Here is a 9,532-nt window from a genome sequence, read left to right as displayed (position 1 = left end):
TCAGGGGCTGGGCACAACGAAGATCGACTAGTGCCAGGGGCAGAAAGAGGGGTTGCTGTGGGAGACACCTGAGGCTCCCACCCCTCACTGATGCCCACCCTCCCTACCAAAAGGAATATCCCAGGAGGGGCTCGTCTTCCCACCACAGCCAGAGCAGTGGGGCCAGGCCTTCCCCTCCCCTGGGTGCTCCTCTGCCTGCTGCCCTCTCGGCCGTCCTGTGTCTGCTGGCCCTCCGGGCGGGGGTGGGGTGTGACCCCCAGATGCTTGGTCTTGTGGGTGACTCCCAAGGGCATCGCCCCTCCCTTCTGGAGGGAGCCTCCCCCTCGACCTGCTCGCAGGGAAGCTGTGTGTGTTCCCCTCCTCTGCCTCTGGGCAGGATTCGATTCAGGTCAACGGAAATGAAAAGGACAGAGCAGGACATCTTGGTTTTTCTCTCTGCCAAGGTCTGGAAGACGCACAAAAGTCTCAAAGGGCCTCCCCACCCCCCAGAGAGGAAGATGATTTTCAAGGAAGTGTGTGCGGGGAGGGGGAGCAACTGTGAGTTCATCTCCTCTCGCTAGGAAGGGTTTCAAGTATTTGATTAAAAGGGTTGTGGGGATAGTGTGGCAGCGGCAGGGTCTTCTCCATACTGTGTGCTGAGAGGGTCCTTCCCTATGCAGTGATGGGGAATGCCTGCCGCTCTCCCAGACTAACCTACGCACCCTGGAGGGAAGGGGGTGGGGGCGGGGGCACGGGGCAGGTTCCAAGGGGTCAGGCGTGATGTAGCTGGAAATGTTCTGACCAGACACCTGCTGAAGGCCTCAACAGGGTGGCCTCCTCTGGCTTGGGCAGCACCTGTGGATGAGGGGAGAGCCCCCAGGGAGGCTGGCACTTGGGGAGGGGAGGGCATTCCGCTGGGACGTTATTCCGTAAAGAATGCCAACGCAGCGGCCGTTTCCTCCAGGGCAGCGATCTCTGCAGTCTGCAGCTATAATTCCAAGTGATCTCCAGGCCCTGCCTGGAGGCTGGCAACCCTGCCCAACCCTCTCCCTCCCTCTGCTGCTGTTTTCCATAAGGAGGGGGGGGGGGGTCCCTCCTCCAGCAGTCTTTTCAGCCCAAGGAGTGGGGGGTGGGGTGAGTCTCTGAGCCGCCTTTTCTAGGGTAACAAACCTGCTTTCTCAGCAATGCTGTTTTGGGGGTTTCTGCATCCCCCCCTTAAGTTATAGAATAACATACTTAATTTATTGATGTCCAGATTTCATAGTGTTTCCTTGAACTGGAGGGGGAGAGCTGTCAGTAATAAAAACGACCCTGCCCCCTTCCCACGTTGCTTTCTTTGAGAACACAGTTGGAGTTCAGCTGGGCCCTTGTCCTCTCTCACTTCCTAACAGCGGCAAAGTATTTCCTGCACCCTGCGGGGATGGACTTTCCTGTGGAAGGCACCCGGCCCGTTTGTTGCTGTGGGGGATGCAGAAGCCCCCCCCCCCGCCCGGTCTTTCATGCAGGAGGCTTGCGGGTGCCATCGCTGCCCCTTCCCTTCAGGATGCACGGGGGGGGGGAGTCCTTGATCCCTGCCCTGGAGAGACGGGAGGGGGGGTCAGTTGCCGCTGCAGCAGGAAGCGGCCGCTGGGCCAGCTCCTGAACAGACGAGAAGCCTCCTCTGCCCCCGCCCCCCCTCGGCCTAAAGTGGCAGCAGGGAGATCCGTCTCAGAAGTCCGGAGCCTCCCTCCGCGGGAGGGGAAGGGCAGGAGAATAAGGGATACCCCAGTAGTGCTAGGAGGGGGTTCCTCAGGGCTTCCGGGGCTGGAGGCGCAGCAGGCTGGCCTGGGCAGCCGGAATCCCCTCTGGCAGCTCCGTGCCGTCGCCGTTCCGCTCTAGACTAAGGCAGCCCTGGGGGCAGAGATGCCCTGAGGGAGGAGTGACTCTTGCTGGCCCTCCACGGAACCTCTCTCGGAAGGAAGGAAGGAAGGAAGGAAGGGAACAGAGTGGCTGTCTGCACAAAAGAGAGAGCCAAAGGCGCACGGAAGCGCATCCTTCAAGGCTAGAAGGGGAGCGGTAGTAAGTGAAGGAGCTGGCCCGTTTGGCTGTCCTCTCAGGAGCCCTACCCAGTGGGCCGCGGGGCGTCTGGCCTCGGCCTCCTGCCTGTTCCAGCGTTCCCACCCAGCAGCCACCCCCATTCCTCTCTCGCTGCCCCCTCCCGTTCTGCTTCAGGCAGGCGCCGGCGACTGCAGGGAGGCCTTGGCTGATAAGGGAAGCCGCCCGTCAGGGCAGGGTGCCAGAACAACCAGGGTGCGTAATGCGCAGGAGTCGTGGAAGGCAGGCCAAGGCCAGGCGCAGGGAAGCGGCCCGAGAGGCGCAGGCAGCAGTAACTCAGGGAAGGTGCTGCAGCCCCGCGGAAGGCAGGGCCCCTCCCTCCCGCTCCTATGCTCTGCCTGGTTGAGGTCAGCCCGCAACCGCTGCTTCAAGCCTCCCCTGAGGAAACCCCTCCTTCCCCCGGAACGGCCGCCTTTCCGAGCTCTGAGGCCTGCTGACCCGGCGTCTGGGGATCCTGGGGGAGAGGGGGCAGCTGGCTGAGGCTGCCCTGTCGGCTCTGGATGGGGAGGGGGAGCCTCCTGGTCTTCCGGCTGAGCCCCCTCCTCTGACTGCTCAGCTGCAGCTGGCTGCTCTTCCTCGGGGGGGGGGTTTCAGAGCTGTCCCCCCCCCGCAAGCCCTGGCTGTTGCGCGCCACTTCCCCAGTAAGAGTTCTTCTCCCCCAGAATTTCTGCACTCTGGATTTGGATCTTCCTGCTCAGGAATTCTCTCTAGTGAAATTGTGTCCCACCATTCCTCCAAAAAGCAGAGAGTGGTGGTCCCACACCGTTCCCTTATGTAATGCTCACAAAACCCTGGGCAGTACAGAGCCTCCCCCCGTCTCTCTGGCCTCCGTCTGAGTCCACTGAAGGGGCAGGTCTGGAGCTTTGGGGAGCCGCACTTGGCAGCCGCCTGGGCTCTGAGCTGGTGCTTGGAGGGTCGAAGCTGAAAAGGGGACGGCTGAGGTCTTGGAGCAACATTTCCCAGCCTCTGGGGCCGGAGCCTAAAGGGACTGGCAAAGCCCGTGAAAGCGAGCCCCAGGTGTTTGCAGTTTCGTTGATCTGTGCATGCTCTGATTTTACACTTTACACAGCAGAATTTGCAGAGCAGACCTAAGGGGGATTCACCTGGCTGTTATAATAATAATGATGTCTGTGTGCTTATATACCGCTCTTCTGGCTAGATTAGTGCCACACTCAGAGCGGTGAACACTGTTATGATTATCCCCACAACAGAGCTGGGCTGAGCGGAGTGGCTTTCCCAAGGCCGCCTGCTGAGCTCATGGCAGTTGTGGGAGTTGAAACAGCAGAGGGCTGGCTCGGAGCCCAGCCACTAAACCACTCTCTATTTGAAAAGCATGCTCTCTATTTGAAAAGCAGCTCTCTATTTGAAAAGCATGTTTGCAAAGGAGCCAAGAGTGCCTGTTATCTTGGAGCCGAACCAGGTGAGACGCCTGACACATGGAGGACACGTGTTGCTTTCCCACAAGTTTCCACGGGAAGTGGAGTGAGAAAGAAGTTCTTTCTGCCAGGGAGAAGAGGGAGAGAATCCCTCTTCTCCCTGGCAGAGGTTCTTTCTCTGGGCGTCTCGTCTCGTCCGCTTGGCTCCCTCTCGCTGCCAAGTGCATTTAGGGGAGCAAGGGGAGCACACTCCCTCCCACCACCGCCAGCACTTTTCTGAAGTCACTTCAGGTTCTTTTAAAGCCCTTCATCAACCAAAAGCCATTAATCAGTCAGTGGGCTGTAGTGGGCAGAGTGGTAGATTAGGATCTGGGAGACCCAGGTTCAGATTTGCACTGTGCCAGGCGAGCTTGCAGTGTGACCTTGGGCCAGTCACACACTCTCAGCCTAACCTTCATCACGGGGTGGTTTTGAGAATAAAAGGAGAAGAGGAAGAGGATGTAAGCTGGGGAGGAAGAGCGAGATTTGATTCCAGTAGCATCTTGAAGACCAATCAGATTTCCAGGGTATAAGTATTCGAGAATCAAAGCTCCCTTCATCAGATACAAGTAGGAATGGAGATGCATGAGCCTTTATATCCCAGCCAGAAGGTGGGACGGTTTTGCAAGGAAGGGAGTCAGGATGCAAAGGTATTACGCTAATGGGGATGAACTGTATGCTATTTCAAAACAATTCTATTAAGACATGGAAAGAAATTTAAAAAGATATGTTAAGGTGGGATGGAGTGCAGTCATCCTTGTTGGGAAGACTATCAGTTATCAAGATGAATGTTTTACCTAGAATGTTATTCCTCTTCCAGACATCACCTGTATTAATTTCAGATGCACCATTTAAGCAGTGGCAAAAGAATATTTCAACATTCATATGGCAAGGGAAAAAAACAAGGGTCAAATATAAAATTCTACAAGATGCGAAGGAGAAAGGTGGACTTGGTCTACCAGACTTGAAAGTGTATTATGCCTCTGCATGTCTACTGTGGATGAAGGAATGGATGCTTTTGAGAAATGAGAGACTCTTGACGTTGGAAGGATATGACTTGAGATGCAGATGGCATGCCTATTTGTGGTATGACAAAGTAAAGGTCGATGCAGACTTCAAAAATGATTATATTAGAAGAGCTATTTTGAGAATTTGGAATAAATATAAATTGAGACTAACACAGAAGACTTTGGATTTCAACACAGGAAGCATTCTATAGAAGGGAGACGACTTTCAAACAGGGATGGCTGACTTTTCACAAGAAGAATGCAAATGGAAGACAAGGGAGGCGTTGGGAGCAAAGGGTTATAGATGTCAATGGTTTGCATATGCTCAGCTTTTGGAAATATTTAAATTAGATTAAAAAACTATGGGGCTTTGGGCAGGATAAGAGAGTTTGAAAAAGAGCTTTATTCAAATTACGAACATGTTATTTCCAAAATGTATAAGTTGTTACTGAAATTTGAAATGGAAGAAGAATCTGTGAAAGACTGTATGGTAAAATGGGCAAAAAAAATTGGGTATAATATAATGATGGACCAGTGGGAAGATATGTGGGTAAAGGGGCTTAAATTTACGTTGAGTATCAGACTTAAGTCTTTTAAAAATGTTTATAAAATGATGTATCGGTGGTATGTGTCTCCTGATAGATTAGCCAAAATGAGCAAAGGTATGTCAAATAAGTGTTGGAAATGTGAGAAACGAGAAGGAACATTTTATCATCTCTGGTGAACTTGCCGTAAAGCTAAAAAATTTTGGACCCAGATTCATACGGTCATACAAAAAACACTAAAGCCTATGGTACAGTTTAAACCAGAAGCCTTTTTGTTGGGGTTAATGGACAAACAGTTGGAAAATCAGCCTGAGATTTTATTTTGATATATGATTACTGCCGCTAGGCTGTTGCATGCTCAGAAATGAAAAAATACGGAATTACCTCCTATTGAGGACGGGACTACGAAAATGACAGAGTAGGCGGAGATGGCGAAACTTACAGCTTTGATCAGAGACAAAACATTGTCTATCTTTTTGGCTAACTGGAAGCCCTATATTGACTTTCTGCATGAAATGAGGAATAAAGACTTAATGATTTGTGGTTTTGCTCATTGAGAAGCTAATGAGGGAAGATAAAACGAGTAGAAGGGAGGCAGGAGCGGGAAAGAAAATCTTTAGGGAGACTGTAATTTTGTTTTTAAAAAAGGTAAGTGTCGTAGAGAAGAATGGAAATGAAATATGTGTTATTGTTCTTTTTTCTTTCTAAGCTCCAAATTCTGTAACTGTCTACTTTTTTCTTATTCTTGTTTTTCTGCCCTTTCTATGGGCCTTTATTTCTGTTAATAATAAAAAGGATGCAAAGATACCACAGTACAATGCAGCCTGATTAGAGCAGAAGTTAGCCTCTGAAGCGAGATGAGAATCCCTTGTCTCTGTTCAGCCCTGGGGAATCCATTGTTCTCAGTTTGTGAATTGACCTCTCGCACTTCCTGACGGAGAGATCAAGGCATCGTTTCTACTTGCGTCTGACGAAGGGAGCTTTGACTTTCAAAAGCTTCTGCCCTGAAAATCTTGTTGATCTTCATGGAGTTCCTGTGCTTGACTTTCTCTGTTCTACTGCAGACCAACATGACTACCCACCTGAAACTTGGGGACAAAAGCAGGGTACAAGTGAAGTCAAATGAATTAAATTAAATACATTAAACATTCACGACCTAGGGCCGCAGCCAAAGGATCGTCTCTTCCCACATGGCCCCATGCATCAGCTGTGGTCTTCTGACTGCCATTTATAGTCCACCTTTCTCACTAAGACTCAAGGTGGATTATGCAGTGTGATATTAGCACAGTCAGTTTCAAGGACCTTTCCATAAACAATGCCATAGGGTAAATAAATACAAGTTTACAAAGACAGAGCCTTAGCAGGAATCCAATAGAGAGTTGAAGAAATGCGGGGTTGTTTCCCAGCATAAGGCGCCCCGCTTAGCAGCTCCTGGCGCCCCCTTCCTTGTCTATAACAGACCCTTCCTTGTAGAATGGGAGCCCTGAGGAGGAGGCATGAGGCATTTTTAGGTGGGGCTGTCAGTCTGCTTTGTTGGCCAGGGCGTTTAATGGAGATAGACACCTCAGGTGCCTTTGGAGGGGGTGTGTGTGTGTGTGTTTACTTCTGTGAACTGTCAAGTCACAAGTTTAAACAAGGGAAAGGTGGCTCTAAATAGTGTAATAGAATAAATAAATCAGTGCATTTTGATCCACCCTACAAAATGCATTCCTGTTTCCCCCACCCCCACCCTTGCCTCTGGTGCCCTGACTTCCAGGGGCCCCGTGAGTGCTGCTGGGAGGCCCCAGCTGCTCTCCTGGCATTTGCCGAGTGATCTGGGGAGCTGCTCCTTGCGCTCCGTGCCTGCGTTCTGCTGTGGTTATCGCTGCGTTTGCAGATTGTGCTGATTTAAAATAGTAGTCAGACATCTGGGAAGTTTTGTGTGGAAAAGCGGGCTTTGAATATTTTGAACGAAACAAGAACGTCAGGCGTGTGTGCTTGCTTACCTGCCAACGCTGCCCAGGCTGGGCTCGGAGCGGGTGGCTCTCCCTCAACAGAGGCCGCTTGCCGTCTTTCACCTGCTGCCCCCTTCCCTGGGGGCTGGGCTGCCCCTGGGGCTGTTGCCATAGCTCAGGATGACGCTCAGCTCCATCTGCCTTGGGCGAGCAGCAGACCTGCCTTGCCCTGCTGTTGCAAAGGAGTGGAAACCTTGGCCCCCCCCCACCCTGCCTATCCTTTTCCTGCTTGCGGTGTGTGCGCGCTCTGAGGAGCGCAGGAGTGAGAAGGGCCACTGGAGGGGGACACAGAAGCATGTGAGTACACACAGACGGCCTCATGGGCAGGTCAGACTGCTGTCCTGTGTTCCAGGTAGTCTTGCAAGGATGGTGGTGGAAACATCAAGCATGCCACGTTGGCATTAGGTTGTTCCTTCATCTATGATGCTTTCAAACTATTAGCTATTTTGTGAGCAAAAGGCATTTGTGGTTTTGCTCACAAAACTACCTTTCTCCATTAAGAACTAAAAAAAAAATCAGAAATGCCTCTGTAGCGCTAAGATAGCTTGGGCTTTTGAAAAATAGTAAGAAGTCCAGTAGCACCTTTAAGACTAACCAATGTTATTGAGGCATAAGCTTTCGAGAACCACAGCTCTCTTCGTCAGATTCATCTTATGCCTCAATAAATTTGGTTAGTCTTAAAGATGCTACTGGACTTTTTACTATTTGTCAACTATAGACTAATATAGCTAACTCCTCTGGATCTTGAGCTTTTGAAGGGAGGGGAATTTAAAATTGACCTCATCTGAGGATCAACAAAGTACCACAAATGGTGGCAGATTCCAGTAATATATATCCTTCCTGGCCTGAGATGGGCCGAGCCGGCTTCTGCCTCTGTTCACTGAGCACCGTTTATACGCCGACTCTAGGACCCTCTAGGGCACTTCGGCACTTTTGCTGATTGTTTGTGGGTGATGGATTCTTTTCAATTGAATTCTCTTGAAAAGGTTTCAGTTTTACAGAAAAGGAAGAAAAACAGATAAGTAAACACATAAATATCATAAACATAGCAGTATAGGAAGTGATCGCAATAGGAATGCGCCAAGTAAGAAATGCCGCCCTCCTTCAGACGGAGGCTGTAATGCTGAGCAGAGTGCCTACGAGTGCTTTTAGGCATCCTTAAGCCACAGGAGCACAATCCACCGAATGCAGGTCCCCAACAATCCAAAGGGAAACTGCCCAATTAACATGCATCATGAAATTTAGTACTGTCTCCCAGCCAGGTTGAACATTAATAGAATGATTCCTTTTATTGTTTTGTCATCTAGTGACCCAACTTGTTCTCTGGCTGGTTTCCTGCTCCTTAGATAGTTAAATGAATGTTTCTTGTTTGTCTTAATGTTTTTAGCTCCTCTGCTCCTCAAATTCTTTTTTTAAGTTGCCTGATTGTTAACTTTCCCTGACCTGGATAGTCCAGGCATGCCTGATCTCTCCAGGGCCGTTTCCACACGGCTCCCCACTGCTCATAACAACCCGGAAGATCACGCAAAAAGCATGGAAGATTCCGTTTTCTCGCACGAGATTTGCGCGATGTCACGTCGCGCAAATCTCATGCGAGAAAACACGATCTTCTGTGTTTTTTGCGTGATCTTCCGGGTTGTTACGAGCAGCGGGGAGCCGTGTGGAAACGGCCCCTATCTCAGAAGCTATGCGGGGTCTGCCTTGGTTAGTAATTGAATGGGAGATCTCCAAAACTGACCAGGGTAACTATACAGAGGCAGCCAATGGCAAGCCACCTCTGTTAGTCTCTTGCCTTGAAACCCCAGAAGGGGTCACCATAAGTCAGCTATGAGTTGATGGCACTTTCCACTACTATTCTGTTCACTTCACTCTCATAAACTTCAACTTTCTAAAATAAACTTCTTATAGCTTTCTTGGCTTGGGTTAACCATGCTAAGACGGGTAAGATCTGTTTCCATAGGCTGGCTCCTGACAACAATCAGGCTACCATATTCAGCCATAATTTCTGGCTTGTCATCAAGGGCAGCCAACCCAAACGAAGTGCACATTGCCGTAATCTAACCGTGAGGGCCCAGAGGCATGGATCAGCGTGACCAGACTTGGCTGGGTTTGAGAGAGGAAAGAGTTGGCAAATCAAACGCAGTTGGTGGAAGGCGCTCTTGTTCACCATGCCTTCCTGCATTTAAAAGAGCAAGGCTGGATCTGTGGGCCCCCTCCAAGCTCTTCACCTGCTCCACAAGTTGTCCTGAAGGGCAGAATAGAAATCCAGTGTTATTGATGCTATTATGCATTTTGTCATGAATCCACGTGGGAAAGCTCTTGGTGTGCCCCCTTCCAAATGGGCTTCATGTTCTTCACTCTCTGGATCTTGGGGCCACTTTGTTCTTCCGGTTTGTGGCGTCAGTCTGTACTTGCCTTCACTGTGGATGTATTGCTGAGGGCCAAACAGCGAGTTACATCTACCATGTGATCGCTGCAGGAGCTTGCAGTGGGACTCC

Source organism: Eublepharis macularius, chromosome 4, assembly GCF_028583425.1.
Source record: "Eublepharis macularius isolate TG4126 chromosome 4, MPM_Emac_v1.0, whole genome shotgun sequence".
NCBI lineage: Eukaryota > Metazoa > Chordata > Lepidosauria > Squamata > Eublepharidae > Eublepharis > Eublepharis macularius.
The sequence above is the reverse complement of the archived record's forward strand: the minus strand, read 5'-3'. Positions refer to the sequence as shown.